The sequence below is a fragment of the Pleurodeles waltl genome, chromosome 2_1 (genome assembly GCF_031143425.1).
Source record: "Pleurodeles waltl isolate 20211129_DDA chromosome 2_1, aPleWal1.hap1.20221129, whole genome shotgun sequence".
In the NCBI taxonomy this organism is placed as follows: domain Eukaryota; kingdom Metazoa; phylum Chordata; class Amphibia; order Caudata; family Salamandridae; genus Pleurodeles; species Pleurodeles waltl.
In genome coordinates, this window is record NC_090438.1 from 71,971,408 (window position 1) to 71,995,454 (window position 24,047).

Consider the following 24,047-nt stretch of genomic DNA (forward strand, 5'->3'; position numbering starts at 1 on the left):
AACAGTCCATGACTCCACCAGTCTACAAGTGTAGATGGTGTGAGCTCAGGGTTAGCCATGGTAAATAGGAGATGGAATGGCTGTGCCATGTGTTGAAGACCACGGTGGGGCATAGGTTCGCAGTCAGTGCTGACATGGCATTACACTAATCCAGCATATTTTCCCCGTCCCTTACAGGAATCAGAGATACAGTCAGAATAAGTCCCGGGGGGGGGGGGTGGTGGGTGTTTGGGTAGAGGTGGATATTTCCTCAACCACTTCTGTGAGACCCCGTGGGTTAGTATTTTGTGGGTACACAGTGGGTGCAATCGATTTTGGAACCCTGGATTCTAATTTCGTCAGCATATCATCCCCTATGTCTAGGTCATGTTCAGCATTGTTATCAAGCGGAGCACTTAATCCCTCCTCTCTTCTGCGACCCCCACTCTTGCAAGCCCATATCACACTTTTCCAACCCTGGAGGATGTGTGCGAGTCAAGTGGATAGCAGTGCGGCAACTTGCTAGTACCAGTCCTAGCTAGGCAAATTTATTTCTCATTTTGGAGGCTTTGCGAGGTAAAGGGAACACACTCAAAAGACAGTGGGGCAGTTTTAAGAAAAGTGGGGTTCCATCTAGTGCAGCGCCACTTTTCTTGCATCCTTTAGCCCCCGCTACTGCCACCATGTGCGCGTCATATTTAAAATACAACGCACCATGACACAGGGTAAGTGGCAATAGCGTCAACATTTTTGACGCTGTTGATGTGCTGTTCAGGATTAGTGCCAAAATGTTGGCGCTAATCCTTAACAGTACATAGGGGCCCATTGTAACCAATGGTGTGCCCACTTTTAATGCCTGCTCTGAGCAGGCGTTAAAAGTAGCCGCAAAAAATGACACAGTAGAATCTCTTAGATTCCATTGCACCATTTTGCAGTCCCCCTAATGGGGGAACACCCCCTTACATACATTATGCCTGGCGCAGGCATAATGTGCCTCAAGGGGTTACAAAGGTAAACATCCTCAACCACGCGTTGTAAACAACTCGGATGATTCCCATGCAAGCATAATAATGCATGGCTGTTTCTGTGTCTTAACCACGCATGTGCTGAACTACTCATATGCATGGTTAAGGCACAGAAACAGCAATGCTTTGTTCGGGAGAGGACGCAGTGAGGTAAGTGGGGCAGGGGCAGAGGGTGGATTAAGCGATTGGGGTGGATGGTGGGCTGGCTATTTTTTTTAAGTGGGGAGGTGGGGGGATTGGGTAGTTGTTTTAAGGAATTAGGGTGGAGGGGTTGGGCTAGTGGTGGGAGTGATGCAGTGAGGTGAGTGGGGCAGGGGTGGACGGGTGGAGGGGTGGATTAAGGGATTGGGGTGGGTGGGGGGGCTGGCTATGTTTTTTTTTAAGGGACAGGGTGGGGTGTTTGGGTATTTTTTTAAGGAATTAGGGTGGGGGGTTGGGCTATGGGAGGGAGTGACGCGGTGAGGTGAGTGAGGCTGGGGCGGGGTGGGTTAACGGATTGGGGTGGGTGGAAGGCGGTTTAATTTTTTTAAGGGTTGGGGTAGGAGGTTTGGGTATTTTTTTTAAGGAATTAGGGTGGGGGTTGGGCTAGGGTAGGGAGTGAGGCGGCGAAGTGAGTGAGGCTGGGGCGGGGTGGGTTAACGGATTGGGGTGGGTGGGAGGCTGGGGGCGGTTTAATTTTTTTAAGGGGTGGGGTAGGGGGTTTGGGTATTTTTTTAAAGTAATTAGGGTGGGGTTTGGGCCAGAGGCGGGAGTGACACTGTGAGGTGACTGTAGCTGGGGCAGGAGTGGGGTGGATTAAGGGATTGAAGTGGGTGGGGGGCAAGGGATGGGCTATTTATTTAAGGGATGAGGGTGGTGGTTTGGGTATTTTTTTATTTAGGGTGGGGTGGTTTATTTTTAAAGTGGTGGGGGAAGGTTTAAGGAAGGGAGGGAGGAGGGAGGACAGAAGAGGAGGAAGGATCGGGAGAAGACGCGGTGTGGTAAATGGGGTTGGGGCAGGGTTGGTGGGTAGTTTTTAGCGGTGGGGTGGATTTAGGGGTTAGGGTGGGTGGGGGTGTCAGGGTACTTTAGCTTTAGATTTTAGGGGTGGGGGTCGGGTATTTTTTTTTTACGGCTCAGGGTGGGTGGGGGGTTTCAGGGTAATGTAGTTCTTAGGGGCTGGGGTGACGGGGTCGGGATAGTTTATCAGTTAATTTTTTTAGGGCTTAGGGTGGGTGGGGGCTTGGGGTAGTTTCCATTAAGGGTAAGATTTTAGGGCTCAGGGCAGGTGAGGGATGTCGTGGTAGTTTAGTTTTTAGGGGTGGGTGGCCGGGTAGTCTTTTTTAGGGCTTCGGGCGGGTCGGGGTAGTTTATTTTTAGGGGTGGGAGAGTCTGGATAGATTTTTTTAGGACTCAGAGCAGGTGGGCGGATAGGGTAGTTTACTTTTATGGGGTGGGGGTCGGGATAGTTTTTTTTTAGGTTTAGGGTGGGTGGAGGGTTTGTGGCAGGGTATTTTATAGGGGTGAGTGTGGGGATGTTGGGATAGTGTTTTTTTTAAGGGCAGGTGGGGGGTCGGGTAGTTTAGGTATTAGGGGTGGGGGTAGTTTTGGGCCTCACTGTAGGTGGGGGGTGGTATGATAGAACCATGCATGCTGTTTCGAATGCCGTTTCCACACATGCCTTTACTAGGCATGCTTTTAGGCATTCGTGGTAAAGGCATGCGTGGAATCAACATGGTCGTTGTTCGGACCACTTTGTTAAGGCATGGGTGGTTCCATCATACAACCAGCACAAAGTTGTGCAATGCATACATTGCACCAGTTTGTAAATCTGGCGTGGCCACTTTGCAAATCTGGCACGGCGATTTTGGCCTTGTTGGGCCACATTAGTGTAAAACATTATGCTAATGTGGCAAACGGAGGCGCTAGGCCCCCTTAAGTCTGGGCCAGTGTTTAATTATTGGTGGGTTCTATCTGAACATCTGTGACATCATGCAGTATGTCCACTGCTGTAGTCCAGTAATCTGTTAGTGGTACACATTCCAACGTCATGTAGAGGAAAGTCGCTGGTTCGATTCCACATCGAAGGCAGCCCGACTATAGTGTACCATATATCTTTTGCAGTCTCTGGGGAGTGAAGTACGTGGGGTATCATTTCTAGTTAGAGAAAATGGGGAAACCCTCACTCCCACCTCCTCTGCAAAGGAATACTCGCATAGTAACACTTGACCTGCTGAGAAAAGCCCACCTTTCCCGCAGTGATCTCTGTGGTGGAGCTGGTGCCCAGAATCATCACTGATGGATGCTGAGTGGCCAGCTTGTCGGTGCGGGCCACTTTGCTTTTGCTTTTGAAACAAAGGTTCCAAGTGTTGCTAAAGGACAAAAGCTCAATGTCCATAACCTATAGGGAATTAATTCCCTGGATGTCACTTTCCCATCACTGGGTCGCATGCATCAAATGGCAATTGGCTACCTTCAAGGTATAAGCAGTGCTGGGTTTTGCATCTTTGGCCAGGAGGGGCTGTGAAAAATGTGCTTCCTGCTCGGATTTTTGCCGACGGAGCACATGGAGATTTCAGCAGCATAAAAAAATGAATCATACCCACACATCTAAATGGCATGGATTTCATTAAGGGGTCGCCCCTTGTGACTCCTGGCACTGATTTTGCGACCCCTGGCCTCAGAGATGGCAAAATCAGTGCCAGGAACACAGGGACAGCTCGGTCTTAGTCCTTAGGGCTGTTTACTCTCATGCTTTTATTGCACTAATAGTGAATAATGAAACCTTATTCACTATTAGTACAATAAATGATGCAAAATTAGCTGGGATAGGACCTTCCCTGGCAGCTGAGGTAAGTTATAAGAGGATGCATTTAAATGCATGGTGTGTGCGTACTTGTGGGTTGATGGTTATGTTTAAATGAGAGAGAGTGTGTGTGTAAGTGTGAATGTATGTGTAAGCGTAAATGTGTGTACATGTAAGTAGGTGAGTGTGAATGAAATCGAAGCTCACATTGCGTGTGATGTCCCTTCTGCTACCCCTGGCATTTTGGTGATCTGACATTCATACTAAATGGGGCAGTGACACTGTAGGTTTGACATATCAGAAGCAAAGCAAATTTATGTCAGAGCACCCATTCCGCACATCTCTAAGGTCCTTATTTATGGGAAAATGACAGAGCGCAATGCTGCATCAAAATTGGCTGTGCTGCGCTCCATCAATTTCACAGCGAAGGGATGCGCAGTATTTAATTGAATACGGCACACCCCATGAGTTGTTCCCTGCACGGTGCTAAATTTAGCTGCCTGCGCCAACACAGGCATCCTGGCACCATCGTGCAAGGATGTCTGCTTTGAGGGATGTGCACCTTCCTGCACATAATCACTAATGGCGCTTTGGCACTTCTGTGTGTGCTGCAGAATGCAGCACACACAGAAGTGCCAAAGCGTCATTTTCAAATGATTGTTTATGTGCAGGAATGGACACCTTTCTGCACATATACAATCATTTCTGGCATTTTGCACTTTCTATGCGTGCTGCAGAATGCAGCACGTATAGAAAAAGCAAAAACAGGAGGAATAAAAGTATTCCTCCTCGGTGCACCTTACTAACGCCACTCCTGCGGTGGCGTCAGATTTTGGCACTGCCTCAGGTTTACGAAATCTCTTAAACCTGAGGCAGCGTCAAAATGCAATGGGTGATGCTGTGGCATGCCCACAGCTACACCCATTGCACGCCCCACTGACGCAGAAAACTGCGTCAGAGGGGCCCATATTTACAAGAAGGTGGAATGCCACAGAAAGTGGGGTTACACATACTTGTAAATATGGAGCAGAGGTTAGCGTCTCTGGAGCGTCACGTAAAGTGACACTATGGTAGCGCTAGGGGCTCTTAAATATGCCCCTAAATGAGTCCCCCGTTAGGCATGATTTTGAACTGAAGGGGGTCAGTTTCACCCAGTGGTGACCATGAACTATCATAAATCTCATGCTGCAAAAGCAAATCTATTGCACTCACCTGTGCTTGGCGTCTACTGTTCAAGGAACTGACTGTGGCAAAAGCAATTCTGTTGCACTCACCTGTGCTTGTCACCTGTGCTTGGCGTCTACTGTTCAAGGAACTGACTGTGGCGCTCACTGAGTCAGGTCAGTCCTATATAAGAGTCTCTGACAACCCCCTACTGGCTCCATCCTTTGACCGGGGGGTTAGAGAGGAGTAAACAAGAAGCACAATTTTCAGGCAGATGCTAACTGTTTTCATTTCAGGGTAAACAACAAAACTGCGTCTGTCACAAACGCAATGCATTTTTAAACAAACACATGTGATGGTCAGACGAGGACGTCAGACAGCGTCCATCCTGCTTCTTTTTCGCTTGTGACACTCTAGTGTACACACACCTGGTCCTTCCTTTCAGTCATGTGCAGAAAAAACGCCTTTAGCAGGCAGCCTCTTACTTACTCAGGCCTTTGCATTTGATTACGTTTATTAAAACGACATTTAAAGCATTTGTGCTTAAGGGCTGAAAGGAAGCACTCTCCTTTGGAGAATCTACTTGCAGAGAGAGATTATTAACTGGCACCTTGGTCTCAGTTGTTTAAAACATGAAGCTGAAATATTAGGCTTGAAATGTATTAGCAGGCCCTCTGCACACATAACTGGAATGCCTCTTTGCACATTTCTAAATGGGGAATGTTTCTGGATATAATGCAAAATATTGTGTTTAAAAACAAGCAGATTGGATCCAGGCAGGGCTGGACTACTTTTTTATTGCTTACAGAACTTTCTATGCTAATCTCACTGAATTACAAAAAACATTTAGATGGGAAGCAATCCTCACTCCACCCTAAACAACACTAACAAGTATTAGTAAAGCCAATAGGTCTGACATTTGGATTAGGTCTGGAGGGAATTTCGATTATGGGGGAGAAAACGGATTAGTTATGAAATTCTGCGTTACTGTTTGATAAGAAATTACCAATAATTGTGCGATTACACTGCGCGGGTAATTAAGAGTAATATGAGGGGGAAACGCTGCTGCAAGAACCCATTTTGTGAGCGCATGTGGCCGCTCTCACTTGCTATTTGTTTTCTGCTGCATTTAGCACTGCTTCTTAGCACAGATGTCATCCTCACATCTATTTTGGACACAAGGCTACATTTTTGCACAAAAAAGAGATAAATGATGGTAGTAAGTTGGGGAAAAATCCTACTGCAGGAGCACATTTAGTGAGTGTGGTGGGCTGCTGGTGTTCTTTACTCATGTTCTGTTGCATTTAGAACTTTTTCTTGGCATCAAATGTTTCCTTGTCCCCATTTGGATGGAAGCCGGCAGTTTTGAGCTAAGAAATAGAGCTAAATGCAGAATTACTCTTGCATAATTCAAACATAATCTTGTGGAATTCGTAGATAATTCAGCATGATTACACTACATGGAATTACGCAAATTGCGCCCATCCCTAATTTGTATGACATGGTGATTGGGCACACGCACACCATTTGTTAGAAATGGGGTCTTTGGTTGACAGTCAGGTTACCCCCTGTTCAAGCAAGGACCCTCACTCTAGTCAGGGTAAAAGAGAATCACCCTCAGGTAACCCCTGCGTACCCCCTGGGTTGCTTGGCAGAGCAGTAGGCTTAACTTCAGAGTGCTAGGTGTAAAGTATTTGTACCAACACACAAAGTAAGTTAATGAAAACACTACAAAATGCCACAACACCAGTTTAGCAAAATAGGAAATATTTATCTAAACAAAACAAGACCAAAACGACAAAACTTCGACATACACAAGTCAAGTTATGAATTTTTAAAGATTAAACAAAAAAAATAGCGCTTAGAAACACAAAATGCTGCGATGAGGTGCTAACACGGCGTTCGTGACGGAGTCGTTCCCAACAAGCCGACACCTGCGGCGCCTGACACGGAGTCGCGTAGACCACCAAGTACAGTACCTTTGATGAAGAGTGAAAACAAGCCGATGCGCGAGGTCGGGGATCTCCACGGACTTCCACGGAGTACGGACTTCAGTGGGGCTGCAGCGTCGTCGGGCCTGCGAAGGTCGTCGTGTTCCAGCGAAGATCAAGGAGTCGGTTGCAGGCGGCGTCACCGGATTCAGCAGCAGTGTCGATCCGAAGTCGTCCGAAGTCGATTTGCTTGGATTTGCACCAGCTTTCCTTTTAAGGGCCCAGGGACTGGATAGGGCACCACTTGTCAGAGCAGGAGTCTCTCCAGAGACTCCAGGTGCTGGCAGAGAGAAGTATTTGCTGTCCCTGAGACTTCAAACAACAGAAGGTAAGCTCTAAATTAAGCCCTTGGAGATTTCCTCACAAGATGGAAGGCACACAAAGTCCAGTCTTTGCCCTCTTACTCTGGCAGAAGCAGCAACTGCAGGATAGCTCCACAAAGCACAGTCACAGGCAGGGCAGCACTTATCCTCAGCTCTTCAGCTCTTCTCCAGGCAGAGGTTCCTCTTGATGTCCAGAAGTGATCTAAAGTCTGTGGTTTTGGGTGCCCTTCTTATACCCAATTTCCCCTTTGAAGTAGGCCTACTTCAAAGTAAAGTCTCTTTTGAATGTGCAATCCTGCCTTGCCCAGGCCAGGCCCCAGACACTCACCAGGGGGTGGGAGACTGCATTGTGTGAGGACAGGCACATCCCTTTCAGGTGTAAGTGACCACTCCTCCCCTCCCTCCTAGCACAGATGGCTCATCAGGAAATGCAGACTACACCCCAGCTCCTTTTGTGTCACTGTCTAGTGTGAGGTGCAACCAGCCCAACTGTCAAACTGACCCAGACAGGGACTCCACAAACAGGCAGAGTCACAGTAATGGTATAAGCAAGAAAATGCTCACTTTCTAAAAGTGGCATATTCAAACACACAATCTTAAAATCAACTTTATTAAAAGATGTATTTTTAAATTGTGAGCTCAGAGACCCCAAACTCCACATGTCTATCTGCTCCCAAAGGGAATCTACACTTTAATCAGATTTAAAGGTAGCCCCCATGTTAACCTATGAGAGGGACAGGCCTTGCAACAGTGAAAAACAAATTTAGCAATATTTCACTGTCAGGACATATAAAACACATTACTATATGTCCTACCTTAACCATACACTGCACCCTGCCCATGGGACTACCTAGGGCTTACCTTAGGGGTGCCTTACATGTAAGAAAAGGGAAGGTTTAGGCCTGGAAAGTGGGTACACTTGCCAAGTCGAATTTACAGTTAAAACTGCACACAGACACTGCAGTGGCAGGTCTGAGACATGATTACAGAGCTACTTATGTGGGTGACACAACCAGTGCTGCAGGCCCACTAGTAGCATTTGATTTACAGGCCCTGGGCACCTCTAGTGCACTGTACTAGGGACTTACTAGTAAATCAAATATGCCAATCATGAATAAACCAATCAACATTACAATTTACACAGAGAGCATATGCACTTTAGCACTGGTTAGCAGTGGTAAAGTGCTCAGAGTTCAAAAGCCAACAGCAACAGATCAGAAGAAAAAGGAGGCAGGAGGCAAAAAGATTGGGGATTACCCTGCAAAAGCAAAAAAATCCAACACCGTCCAATAGTCAAACCTATTGTCCTGCAACCCAGAAAAAAAATCTGAAAAAGCAAAGGAACAGAACATAGTAATCCTGTTTTTCTTCTATAGCATTCTGTGTTAAAATGATTTCATGAGCGATTGCTCCCCAGTGTCAACCAGCCACTTGCTGATTGATTTCAACTGTAAAATAGTGACATCAGCAGAGTTGGTCTTGGCAGCCTTGACATTATCAGCTTCTATCATGCTGCTCAGTTACAATATCCAGTGGAATGGAACAGTGACACATAACTGTGCGATATGAAATTAGTATTATTTTACAGCACTTGCTTCAGGTCCTTTGTTAGAGAAGATACTACATGATGTTTGTGGGAGTATCCTTCATATGGTTGTGACCATCTTTATTGTCTGGTGTATACTATATCATACATTTAAGTTGTACTCAGTTTTCCTTCCTCTCAGGCACAATATTCTTATAGTAAGCTGTCTGTAAATGTTTTTCTAGCTCTGGGATCCATGACTGGGACCAAACTGGCTGCATGCATTTGGGGTGCCTTTTAAAGGAGGCCAGGTACTTCAATCGAACACAGTTTAGTTGTTATAAGAAGTTATCTTACTGTCCTTTATTTCTAATCAGATGGACAAATTCATGGGAGTGCAATCTCCATCTGCAGTCCTACTCATAAGCACATGCATTCCAGGTGTACACATGATCTGTCTCTGATGGCATCTGTTCCTCCAATGGTTAAATGGTGGATTTTTTAAAAAAAAACTTCTTGTTTGTTTGTTTTAGGAACTCCAAAGAGCATATGACAGACCATGCATGTATAGCCAACGTCGTAAAGAAAAATCAGATCAAAATGATCCATATTTCCCTCTTGGGTATCTCATTACAGTGTAGCAGGCCCACATATCGGCACCTTGGGTATACTTCTTGAAAAGTTTTCTGCAACTTCCCCCAATTTGTTTTGTGTTTAATCGGGTACCCCTGTATCTTGTACACCGTTTCCTCTGCCGTTACCTGTAGCCATTCTGCCTTTGTAGGTTGGTGGCTGTTCAACAGTGTTCATCAATGTCTCACTTTGCCACCAAGTCACCGATATGCAGGAATATCCAATCACTTCCTGTACCATCCCATTCGAGTAATATCCCACAAGATAGCTCTGGGATCCCACACAAAAGGATCCCAGATCAAGGTCGCCTGAATCTGGGACTAGTACCGCTGAAAAATCCCAAATCATATGTACTCTCAACCAACATCTTGTACAACCTATATCAGGCATCTTCCCCTTTTTATGAAGCTTGACAGAGGCATAATGAATTCCATGGACATATTTAAATTGGATAAGACGTAAGCTGGATGAGATTGCTGACTCTCTCGTTGTCATTTTGGCCTCTTTCCAGTCACTGACATCTAGCTCGCTTCAGTCTGCAGCACACCTCCCCCTCAACTGCATGAGAGAGTCTGGTGTTTACCAATAGGGTCCAATATATTCGGGACCCTCCCTTGTTCTCAATATTTTCCAAAGCCAGCGTAGATTCCTGCAGGCTAAAATCAGGTATGGGGTTTAGTTCATTTTTCTACTTTTCCACAGCATGCCTGATCAGCAGGAATCAAAAGAACTGTGGCAGGAAGATTATTGTGAACAATGTCCCTCTACTCATTATGGAAATGGGAAGTTCACCCAAAGTCATCATCTCTGTTTGCATTATATGTAGTAGTGGGGCTATGTTCCATTTACAACTCTCTTCTTGGAGAAGAGATATGTAAATATGCATTATTAAATGTATTTAAATGGGTCTCTAGTGACCGGCAACCCAGGGACAGCAAATGTGACTACTGTGTCACATCGTGTTAGTGCCATCAGATTGATTCATGCCAATTAAACCATATATATTGAGGATTTGTATTATACTGAGAAATGAGATCTGGTGGTCCTGTAGGTAGAGCCACATATAGTATGTTATGACGCAGTGTGGTCCTCTAATACTTCTACCCAATCAAAACCACTAAGGTGAGCATCCTGGTATGTCCAGATAGGCATTGAGGCTAAGACAAAGAGGAGAGGCTACAATGGACCCCCCCCTTTATGTGTTTGTCTAAGGCAGTGTCTGGTCCCACGGGACGGCATAAAACAATTCTCGTCAAAATCTATTACAGTCCTTATATCTAACTCGTTAGCCAGAATTTTAGCCATGGAGTTTACTTCCTCCTCAGGTGCCTGGGACGAGCTGGTCTCACCCTCTGCAGCCACGGTTGTCGTGTGCCAAGGACGAGACCAGCTAGTCCTGCACCTGGCCCACGGTGGAGCGCTAGGGCTCCCCGTGGGCTTCCCACTCCCTCCTCTGGGCAGGGATGGAAGGAGAATCGCCAAAGCCCCCCGTGACGTGCAATTGCCGGCTGACATCATCCGAGGCCGCTCCCATCGCGCTTGAAGCTCAGCTTCCAGCATCGGAAGAGAAATGCTTTGCATTTCTCTTCCGATCGTGGGTGGTGGGACAGGCAGAGGCATGAAAGGAAAGAAAAGGACTTTCCTTTCCTTTCATGTCTCTTTGAACATTTCTGCAGCCTCATCGTGGTGAAGCGATTGGGCTACAGAAATGCCCACTAGACACCAGGGAGTTTTTTATTTTTATTTTTTATATTTACATATAAGGGGAGTGACCCCTTGAGCAAGGGTCACTCCCTGGGGGGAATTTATTTTAGGCCATTTCTTGGGGGTAGATCAGCCTATTTTTATTAGGCCACTAGACACCAGGGATTTTGTTTTTCAGGTCAGTTACACGCAAGGTGAGCTACCCTTTAGGCAAGGGTCGCTCCCCTGGGGGGCAAATTTATTTTAGGCCATTTCTGCCCCCCTTGTGGGCAGAAACCAGTAGGCACCAGGAATTTTTTTAAACATTTTTTAAAGATGGGGAGTGACCTCTTAGGCAAGGGTCACACCCCTGGGGACAATTTTATTTTAGGTCATTTCAGCCCCTCTTGGGGACAGATTGGCCTATTATTGTTAGGTCAATCTGCCCCCAAGGAGGGCAGAAACCACTAGACACCAGGGATTTTGTTTTCACGCTTAGGCAAGGGTCGCTCCCCTGTGGGGCAAATGTAGTTTAGGCCATTTCTGCCCTCCATAGAGGCAGATCAGCCTATTTCTATTAGGCCAATTTGTTCCCGGGGGGGCAGACACCACTTAGGCACCAGGGATTGGTGTGTGTTGTTTGGCGGGGCAGCCCTTTGGGCAAGGGTCACTCCCCATGGGGGCACATTACTGTTAGCCATTTCTGCCCCCTTGCGAGCAGATGAGCCTATTTTTGTTAAGCCCATCTGCCCCCAAAGGAGACAGAAAACCCAGCAAAGAACAAGGAAGTTTTTTTTTATTTTTTAAAAGAGGGTGGGGAGATGGCCATACGTCCACCCCAAATAAATGGGGACAAAGTTGTCCTGCCCACCGATGGACAGATGGGGCAATTGCCCCCGATCCACTCCCTGGGGAGCAGAAACCCTATTTGATGCCAGTGAAATTTAAACAAAAATAGTGGGGTGGTGGCTACCAACCAGAATGGGCATGGTTCTGCCTTCACCCCAACTAAAGGGGGTAATAGTCTTTCAGATCTCCCCCTGCACACTAAAAGATCTTATCCCAATAGCAAGCAAGAGAACATTTGATTATTTTGGGTTTTGGTTTTCCATTTGGGCCATGAGAGCTTATCTAACTCTCAAAATCATCCCACTTGGAATGGTGAGGGCTGTTCTTTTTGTGACGCTGCCACGTAGAAAAATCTACTGAACCTAGACACATCTGAAAACTAAACATCTGTGTGAGTCCATGGTGGTGTGCTTCACATGCACCCTGCACCATTTTCCTACCCACAATGCCCTGCAAACCTCCAGCTTTGCTTGAAATCACACATTTCCCCCACATTTTTGTGATGGAACCTTCCGAAATCTGCTGGAATCAACAAAATTCCTACCACCCAGCATTGTTGCATCTATACCGATAAAAATTATGCCCCACTTGTTGGCCTAAAAACTTTATTTTCCAAACTGCCCTTTTGGACCTGCCTTGGTTCCCCGTCAATTTCAACATGTTTTTGTCTCTTCCCAGTCACAGTCACTTGGCCCACCTACACAAGTGAGGTATCATTTTTATTGGGAGACTGAGGAGAACGTGGGGGGGGGGGGAAATCTGTGCTGGTGCAGTGATCCCACACAGAAATGTTGGAAAAATGTGATTTTTTAGCTACATTTGAGGTTTCCTGAGTATTCTGGGCAAGAAAACACTGGGGGATCCACACAAGTCACACCTCCCTGGACTCCCTCGGGTGTCTTGTTTTCAGAAATGTCTAGGTTTGGTAGGTTTCCATAGATGACTACTGAGCCCTGGACCAAAAACGCAGATGCACCCCATGCAAAAACAGGTAGTTTTGTATTTGATCATTTTGATGTGTCAACGTGTCCACGTAGTGTTTCCTGTCGCAGGCACTAGGCCTACCCACATAGGGGAGGTACGATTTGTATCGGGAGACTTGGGGGAATGCTGGGTGGAAGGAAGTTTGTGGCTCCCCTCAGATTCTAGAACTTTCCATCACCGAAATGTAAGTAAAAAGTGTTTTTTTGCCAAATTTTGAGGTTTGCAAAGGATTCTGAGTAACAGAACCTGGTGAGAGCGCCACAAGTTACCCCATCCTTGATTCCCCTATGTGTCTGGTTTTAGAAAATGCACAGGATTGGAAGGTTTCCCTCAGTGACGGCTGAGCTAGAGGCCAAATTCCACAGCTAGGCACTTTCCAAAAAACACATCAGATTTCAATGTAAAAATGTGATGTGTCCATGTTGCGTTTCCTGTTGCAGGCATTAGGCCTACAGTTAGGCCTGACAGCCTTAGAGTGGTCACCCCTAACTTTTTGCCCGCCTCCCTCCACTTTTTGGACACTGTTTTTGCTGGTTTATAGACTCTGCGCACTTTACCACTGCTAACCAATGCTAAAGTGCATATGCTCTCTCCCTTTAAACATGGTAACATTGGATAATACCCAATTGGACTATTTAATTTACTTATAAGTCCCTAGTAGTGTGCACTACATGTTCCCAGGGCCTGCAGATTAAATGCTACTAGTGGGCGTGCAGCACTAATTGTGTCATCCACTTAAGTAGCCCCTTAACCTTGTCTTAGGCTTGCGATTGCAAGGCCTGTGTGTGCAGTTTCACTGCCAATTCGACTTGGCATTTAAAAGTACTTGCCAAGCCTAAAACTCCCCTTTTTCTACATATAAGACACCCCTAAGGTATGCCCTAGGTAACCCATAGGGCAGGGTGCTGTGTAGGAAAAAGGCAGGACATGTACCTATGTAGTTTACATGTCCTGGTAGTGTAAAACTCCTAAATTCGTTTTTAAACTGCTGTGAGGCCTTCTCCCTTCATAGACTAACAGTGGGGCTGCCCTCAGGCAATTGTTATTCAGGCACAATTGTTTTTTAGACAGTAGGTGTTCAGTACTTAGTTGTAGAGACGTTTTAGTTGTTTAGCAGTAGTGGTTCAGGCAAGTAGTGGTTTAGACCTAGTTGTTCAGGATGTTTCCCGTACCGATGTAGTTTACATGTCCTGGTAGTGTAAAACTCCTAAATTCGTTTTTACACTGCAGTGAGGGCTGCCCCCTTCATAGTCTAACATTGGGGCCGCCCTCATATATTGTTTGAGTGGTAGCTGCTGATCTGAAAGGAGTAGGAAGGTCATATTTAGTATGGCCAGAATACTGATATAAAATCCTGCTGACTGGTGAAGTTAGATTTAATATTACTATTTTAGAAATGCCACTATTAGAAAGTGAACATTTCTCTGCACTTAAATCTTTTTGTGCCTTACAATCCACATCTGGCTGGGTTTAGTTGACATCTCCTTGCACATTCACTCAGACACACCCTAAACAAAGATACTCAGCCTCACTTGCATACATCTGCATTTTGAATGGTTTTTCCTGGGCTGGGAGGGTGGAGGGCCTGCTCCCACACAAAGGACTGCCAAACCCCCTACTGGGACCCTGGCAGACAGGATTGAACTGAAAGGGGACCTGATGCACTTCTAAGCCACTCTTTGGGTATATAAACAGAGCCTCTGCCCCTTCCAGCTCAGACACTTCCTGGAGAAGATAACTGGAACCAGAACCTGCATCCTGCCAAGATGAACTGCCTGGCTGCCCGAAGGACTCACCTGACTGCTTCCTGTGAAGGACTGCTGCCTTGTTGTTGCCCTGCTGCCTTGCTGCTCTCTGGCTGTGATGAAGAAGTGCTCTCCAAGGGCTTGGATAGAGCGTGCCTCCTGTTCCCTGAAGTCTCAGGACCAAAAAGTCTTCTCTCTTGCAACTGGACTCCTTGTGCAGCAAAAATTCAACGCACAGCTTGCTAAAACCGATGCACAGCCAGCCCCGCGGTGAGAAATTCACCGCACGCTGAACCGAAGCAATGCAGCGTGACTTCGCAAGAAGAAGATCGACGCGGCACCTGCGTTGCGACCGGAACTTCGACGCACAGCCCACCGGATCGACGCACAGCCGACCTTGGATGACGCAGTCTGACTTCCAGGGGGGAATCGACGCAGCACCTGCCGTGCGGGAGAAAATTCCACGCAACGCCCACCGGATCTACGCAGCGCTTGTGACTTCGCTCCGCAAGCCCAGGATTCCACGCACAGACCCTGGGGCATCTGAAAAGCTTGCAACCCGAAGAGGATCCACGACCGAGCACCGGAAATCGATGCACAGCCGTTCCTACATGGAAACTAAACGATGCATCGCCATGTGCAGCCCAAGAAATCGACGCACAACCCTTTGTTTCTGCGCTTCTCCTCCTCTGCGGCCCTTTGTGGAGATTTTTTCACGCGAACCAGGTACTTGGTGCTTGAAAGAGACTTTGTTTGCTTTAAAAGCACTTAAGACACTTTATATAACTTTTCAGTGATATCTCTACATTTACTTATTGCATCTTTGATCGTTTTGACCTGCAAATATCCAGATAAATATTATATATTGTTCTAAACACCGTGTGGTGTATTTTGGTGGTGCTATATTGTGTTATTGTATGATTTATTGCACAAATACTTTACACATTGCCTTCTAAGTTAAGCCTGACTGCTCAGTGCCAAGCTATTAAAGGGTGGGCACAGGATAATTTGGATTGTGTGTGACTTCCCCTGACTAGAGTAAGGGTCCTTGCTTCTCCAGGGGGTAACCTGACTACCAACCAAAGACCCCATTTCTAACACCTACCCACACAAGTGAAATACAATTTTTATTAGGAGACTTGGGGGAACAAAGAATAGAACAACAAGTGTTATTGCCCCTTGTCTTTATCTACATTTTTTCCTTCCAAATGTAAGCCAGTGTGTAAAAAAGACGTCTATTTGAGAAATGCCCAGTAATTCACTTGCTAGTATGGGGACCCCGGAATTCAGAGATGTGCAGATAACCACTGCTTCTCAACACCTTATCTTGTGCTCATTTTGGAAATACAAAGGTTTCCTTTTTACCTATTTTTCATTCTTTATATTTCACCAAATGAATTGCTGTATACCCGGTATACAATGAAAACCCATTACAAGGTGCAGCTCTCTTATTGGCTCTAAGTACCTAGGGTTATTGATGAACCTACAAGCCTTATATATCCCTGTAACCAGAAGAGTCCAGCAGATGTAATGGTATATTGCTTTTGAAAATCTGACCTTGCAGGACAAAGTTACAGAGTAAAACATTGGGAATAATGGCTGTTTTTTTACCTCAATTTCAATGTTTGTATTTCAGCTGTATTTCAATAAAAAAACAAGCTTTATTCGGTCAATTAACCATCAAAGCATCACAATACATTAAAAAAGACAAAAAAAACTCATTTTATAACCTATACAATCATTGAATAAAAACAGATAAATAAATATATACATATAAATATCAAGCTACTCATATCTAAAATCCCGGCTAGTCAGTCTTCATGAGTCCTTTATACAAACCAGTTACGTATATGCCATGCTGCCATTAAAAACTTACTAACTGCGAGAATTAACTCATTAGAACTGTTGCTTTTTAAAACCTTTATTGCTATGCTACATTTTTTTGGGCCCCATTTCTCAACAAGTTTTACAAATCCATTTTGACCGTAGGGAAAAATAAGCAGGACAGAAGAACATAAAATGTTCTACTGTTTCCGGGGCACCACCACATACTGGGCATATGTCAGAAGTAGCAGTTGACCCCCAGCTGCTAGTGAAGGACATCAACGGTAAGGTTCCAAAACTAAATCTAGCATAAAAGCCTTTGCCCCATAAGTCGGGTATAGTATCTAAATAAGGTTCATACACTGGGTACACTTAAAATCAATAAAAAGATTAGTTAATCGACCGTGAGATTTATGACAAATATAATCATTCCTTACATGAGACCAATATACAGATTTCAGAAACATTTTATGGGATTTCACTAATTTATGAGGATTCTCCAGATAATCTCCCAACCCAAGGTACGAAACCAATTGGACACATGTCTGACCCAAGGAATTGTAGCAGCATTTGGTCTCTTTAATAAGTCAAGCAATGAGATCTTATATATATCCAATTCAGGGACAGTCCAGATCCTTATCCAATATAATAAAGGTCTTAAGGCAATTAAATCAGCTACTTGATTTAACCCCAAGTCAAGAAACATTGTAATCAATGATGTACTGTGAGTTCATGCAATCAAAGCCCTCGCAAAATTGTTTTCGCCCACAGTTAACCTATTACTATTGGAGGATCCCCAAACCTCTGCACCATAGACAGCAGCTCCCTGCACCTTAGCCAGATAACTCTTAATAGCTGGAGAAACAGCTTTTATTATCAAACTTTTGTAAAAGTGCAGGATAGATGCTGCTCTATGCTGTAAAAGCCCCCACTTTTAGCAATCTGGTCCTCCCAGTGTAATTTACTTGTCAACCTCACGCCCAGATAATCTATTGAGCTAACCTTGCTTAAAGGGACTCCATCCAGTTTAATAATGCATCTCTTACAAGGTCCAGAATTAAACACCATCAGTTTAGTTTTACTGATATTCAGCTCAAGCCCATAATCCTTGTGCATATGTATTTTCGTGCAACCACTTTAGCATTTGAATTATGTTAGCTGGGGTTCTTAATCTGTGCAACACTTCCCACAGTTTTTCTCTTGGGACCAAATCAAAAGCGGATTGTAGGCCTACGAAAACAGCATATAAATGTTGCTTAGCAATGGCTACATATTTCCAATATAGAATGGCCAGCCTAAAGACCTGATCTCCTGTGCTGGTTTTCGGGTGAAATCCCGCCTGGAGTGGAGAGAGGATCAGATGGTCATGGACCCAACTAGTTAGCGTCCCTAATAGTTGTTTAGCAAAACAAATGTGTAAGTTATCAATAAGGCTGATTGGTCTATAGTTGATTGGGAGATTTGCATTACCCTTTTTATAAATGGGGATAATTTCGGCCCCTTTCCACGGGCTCGGAATTGGACCCCCTGCAGCGATTTATTTGAGATCAAATTGATATACTAGGACCATATAATTGGCTTTTATCTATAAAGATCTCCCGGAAGCTTGTCCGGCCCAGGAGCTTTGCCTGGTTTTAGTGAATTAATTGCATCAAGGGTTTCCTCCATAGAGAAAAAAATATAATATTTGGGTGCGTTGGCACCTTCCCCAGGTAAATCAAAACTAGGATTTGCATTTGACCTCAATGAGAGGACATGATCTCCATTTTGTGAATCGAATGCCCAGACATTATCAGGTATAGCATAAGGATGGGAGAAATGATCCACCCAACTTTCTGGTTATATGTGATTCCTGATATTACTCCTACCCCCTCTTTGTCTTTTGGACAACAATTCCCAAAACAGCATATTATTATTTGATTTTGAAGCATCCAATAATTCCCGCCAGATAGGGTCTTCCCATGATCTTTTTGCTTGTGATATAGTCTCATATATACGTCTGGCTTGTTGAATCTCCCCCAGGAGACCAGTCATAATTGCTGTTTTTAACCCAGGCTTTGCCCTGGAGCAGACTTCATTAAAGCATCCATTACTGACTAGTTTCCCACTACAGGCCTAAAAACAACCTTTTAATAAAAGAATCTCTGCAATTATATAGACATATTATCATGTGTACTAAGTATAAGAATGTTATTAACATCCTGTTCTTCATAAACAGCCAAATTGTCCATAAACAATTGATAAATCCCTCCTATCAAGTGGGGGTTAGACATCACCTTTGGCCAACTAACCCTTGTAGAATTATTGTTCAAACATGGAGAAGGAGCCACTGTGTATTGGTTATTAGGTGTACTCCTGAACACATCCACAGAAAGAGTGAGAAGCAGGGGGTAGTGATCGCTCTCACATCTCAAATCCACCCTCATATCCCTCAACAGAGGCCACAATGTGACGTCCACCAAAAAATAATCAATGGCACTTGTGGACATACCTCGTTTAAATGTAGGTGCGATGTTTAAATCAGAGGGCGTTCGGCCATTGCAAGCCCTGAGGCCATACTTTAAACATAAAGAGGCCAACTGAGAAGACACGCAAGAGCGAGTACAATACTGAGAGTTAGTTATCTGTGGAATTCCCCAGAGTTCGTCCTCTTCAACCATTAATCCACTAAGCAGAGCAGAAGTTTCACAAATACAATTCAAATCACCTGCTATGATTAAAAAGGTCGAAGGTTGTAGAGTATCTAAAAATTAGGACAATGGGCCAGATGTAGCAAAGGTTTTTACCCATTCTGTGTCTATGGGAAAAAGTGTTCGTACATATGGCCCAATAAAACTAAGGTCTGAGACTCAGAACCTCGTGGGACAGACCGGGCGTAAACATTAACAAAAGTAATTTTAAGATTCTGCTGAAATTACATTTGCATATCCATTAAATCAACAGAGTCAATATCTAATATCATATGGTCACATTGCAGTTTCTTATTTAAAATGACTAGCAGGCCTCCTTCGGCACGGCCTAAACCCTTCTCTGGAGGTTGGGCAGAAATAGTAAATGAAAGAAAAAACATCTATATTAATTTCGTCCTCAGCCCAAGTTTCCTGAAACAAACAAATGTCCTGATTATTAATATACGTAGTCCATTCTGGGTCGGCCAACTTCCTATCAAGGCCAGCGAAGTTCCAGGTCATTATTGTTAATTCATAATTGTCTAACTTAATTTCATGGATCGGGCATCCAGACTCCGTCATGTCCATCTCCTCATTACAAATCCCAGGTGACACCACCCTGTTGCTCTCGTTCATGTGCAAAACCTCAGAGCAGATCCCCATAGGTGATCAATAATTAGTCATACAGGGTTTGGCAGCGAACAAGGAATTTTAGTTGCCATAGGTTAATCACTTCTTAGGGAATAATTTGAACTTCCATGGATAGCAGTCGAACAAACACCAAGTGGCTTCAATGCAAGACTAATCCCCCCCTGCTCGACTCCCTATACTGGCGGGTACGTAGATCAAAAGCCATAAGTTGATTCACCAATACCTTATCAACAAGATGAACAGAAATGAAATCAAAATTTTAACCCGGCAGACTACATCTATCTGCTGCAAGAATATCTGAACGAATAACTGAAAGACAGTTTTGTCGGATACGTAGCCAGTGTATTACCTTGTTAATCAAGGAATCGTGATTCTCGACAGAACCTGGTGTCAACTTTGGGACATCAACCATGTAGATTATACCATCTCCACTTTTTAGGGCCAGATCCTGGGCCATAATTGCTAAGCCACGGGCGTATTTACTAGAAGGAATATTGGTGTTGGTAGAAAGTTCCAATTACTTAATTGTGGGGGAAGGAGGGCTGACCACCTTGCCAGCTGTTTTAGAGGTATCATACCCCCTTATCCTTCGCCTATCTTTGGGAATATCAGGAGGAGCAATATTACATATCTGATTTCCCAGAGAATCCCTACAATTAGATGCTCTATTGGGCCCCCATCTATTGCTCATGAGATCACTTGTGGGAACTAACTGATGACCCTCTGTACCAAATGTAGACAATTTTTCACAAACAGGGGGACTTACTGGCCCCCTTAGGGGGATGTCATTTGGTATGATTAATTTAGCCATAGTAGGGTTTTCGTCCCCCTTTACCTCCCCATTACCCCGCTGACATTTACAACCACATTGGTGTGACATTTGTTCCTTCATTAATCCTGTTAATACTAGGACCAAGCTCCTAACTTCATCCACTATCGCTAGAAGAAGAGCCATGTTAATCCCATTGTCTAACGATTCCAACCCTTTGGAATCAAACAGAGGATTGGTCAAGGTGTTGTCGTCAGTGGCTGCTTTGGGCGGAGATTGTAGTGTACCCATAGGTAAATCCCCTTCCACTGCCAGTGGATCAAATCGATTAGTACACAGTACATTTGACACCACCCTTACCTCTGGACTTAACGGAAGAGGTAGGGACATTGATCCCTCAGAAAAAGTGCCCCTCTGGCAGGGTGGGGAACTAGGGACACTACAAGATATTGCCAGCGATGGAGATGTGGCAGTATTCCTTGGGACATGCTATTCCTCCCTTCCAGCAACCTCTATAGGAGAGTCTAATAATTGCCTACTCTTCTTTCTAGTAAAAATCTGCGGGATTTTCCTATTTCGAGATGAATCCTTCTTGGTAGGCATGCCCCCGGCTGAGTGAGTGTTCAAAATAGCCTCTACTTCCTCAAACAGTAGATCAATTTCATCAAGAGGGTTCGATCCACAAGCAGAGGCCAAGTTCGCTTGTTTACTTGAGCGTTTTTGTAATTTTTTAGTGCCATTCACTGGCACAGGAAAATCAACGGCTTTCCTTTTCCCCATAATGATTAAAATAATGTAACATCCCGGATGATGTAAATAATAAAATAAAAATCCTCTTACTCTTGCTTAATGCTTGCTTAACCGGCTAAGATAGTAGGCCCTGCCCGGCCTCTACCGGGCATATGCCCGGGCGCATCCCGCGCCTCGCGAGGGCAGGTCTATTTTTATCGGGAGCCGGATACCTGGGGGATATAGTCCCACCCCAGGCAATTGAAGAAAGCCAAATGCTACCCTGAACTGAAACATTTTAGGCCTCCCACAGGGTAACACTTGATGTTGCAAAGTTTTTATTTGATTCAAAGTATTCCTCTATTTCTTCTCTAATCAGATCTGTAAAACGTCCATCCAATAAATAACGAGCATTCCAGGTCAATGGCCCCTCCCTACGTTTGGTATCCCATCTATCAATATTTCCAGAGACGAGAGATCTGACAAGATGATTTTTGACAGCAGACACACCTGCTTACGCCACCGTTAGAGTGAAGAAGTGTTACAGTTGTGAGTATGAAAGTTGTGCCTTTGAATAGAAGGTGAAGTCTTGTTTATAAGGGTGTCATGTTCATCAGATATCTCTTAATCCTAAAGTAGATCCTTACTCAGGAAGTGAGGTTCTCTGCCCTGTCTTCCCAAGACCTCCATTTAGGGTCCATTACCATCATTGAAATCCCCTCCAGGAGAAGCTCACCCACAGAGGGTCCTATTATTATAACTTTGATTAAAGCCTATACTGTAGAGTGCTCTGCCTCATGAATGGAATAACATATTCACTAGAGAATGTCCAGGGTGTGCCGTCTTGGAGACCAGAGATTAACATGTGATGACCCATGGGTCATACCATACCTTGGTCACTGATAGAGAAAAGGTTTTGTGGAGAAGAATGAGGAGCCCTCTGAGACTTCTAGTGAGTCCAGTATGAAACACTCTGAAATGTCCATTATGGCCCAAAAAGCCACACTGGGTACCCAGTAGATGAGTGTGATTTTCATTTTTGGTGGTCTCTACTTGTTGTGTGTATTGACCTAATCTAATTAACTGACTCTGTCCATGCTGCCAACTAATACCTACTAACCCCCACCCGGAGCCCCCCACCCAATACTTCTCAACATGAAGCATTTGCCATACGAATTCAGTAACATACTAACTTCATCTTTGTTTAGCAACCTTTCCTGTCACAAAAGGCATTTTAAGCCATTTCAGTTTAACCTGCCCCCCATGTATCCCGCCACAGATTACGCACTCCTGCCAGTCTTCCAATGTTAGATGAGTGCACACTCTTCGCCTTCATTCTCTACAACCCGCTGGGGCCTCTCTCCAAATATTGCTCCTCCCCCTCCTCTGCACCAGGAGGAACGTCTCCCGCATTGTTCCATTCCGCAACATTTTGATCTCACTCACTCGCTGTCCTCTCCACTACATAAAGGCTTCTCTTTCAAGTAAGTAATACTATGTGGTTTGGCAGCAGTCTCCCTCTGGGTTCGCCAGTCACCAAAGCCTCTGCACATGTCCAGCCGTTCTTCCACCCACTCTTATGCACTATCTGGAGATTTAAAAAAGAATGATTTCTCCTGAAACAGGACTGAATATCGAAGCTGCATCACCTTCAATTTTTGTTTCACTCCTGTAAAGGAATGGCATTACTTCTTTACTTCTTTACCCTTATTGTGTAGTCTATGAAAATTAAAACTTTGGATTAGTCACAGTATACCTCCTTTCGCTCCCATGCAATTCTGAGTAGTGTTGCAGTCAGCATAGCTCATGATCCTCATGATCATCAGGCATGGGGTGAGGGGAACAGGTGGGTGTTTACGTGTCCGCACATGTTGGGCTCTTTCTTTGATGAACCATGGAGAAAGCTTCTGTTGCTGGGTCCATGATCTAAACAAGTTGAGGAGGAATTATGTGGGTTAGGAGTCCTCCTTTCTCTCTGGATCTTCACCAGGCGCAGATTACTTCTCCGTATCCTCTGCCATGTGGCCTAACTACAGAGCCATATCCTTCGGGACCCTAAAGTCTGTTATGAGTGTGCAAACCTTATCTTCCATTTCTGAGATTCGATTTGCAGCCTCCTTTGTCCTGCCTGTCTGTTGTCTGATTTCCCAAATCATGGTGCAGGAGAGAGACCTTCGACAAGCCCCTCCAATCTTATGTTCAGGAGCCTTTTATGTCTTATGGATGGCCTGTAGTTTAATGTCAGGAAACACTGTCTCTGGCGCAGTGGCCTGTGAGACCCTTGACAATTGGATTTGATCATTCACATTTGACTGGGATGGCTTGGTACACTGATTGATCTGGTCCTGGAGGCCAGCTTCCACAGACTTGTCCTTCCACATTATACAGCCAAGACCAGTGTCCATGAAGCACCGTGGGGGTCTATGCAAGTCTGTTACATTTTTGACTCTCAGCCATTACTACTGAGCTCCTTCAGGAAAGGTGATCAAGCAACATTCATGCAAGGTCCAAGAAATCTCAAAATACACAAACATAAATGGAAAATCACCATATTTGGTTGCATCATCCTGAGTGTAGGACATTGACTGCTCTTCTTGGGACCCACAAGGCTTGGCAGTTCCCCACACCCTAGCAAGGGAGGACCCCGCAACCAGTAGTGATGTGAAATCAGAAGACAGAGCAAGTTCCAGTCCCATACATTGGACTCCTGGCACCGTGT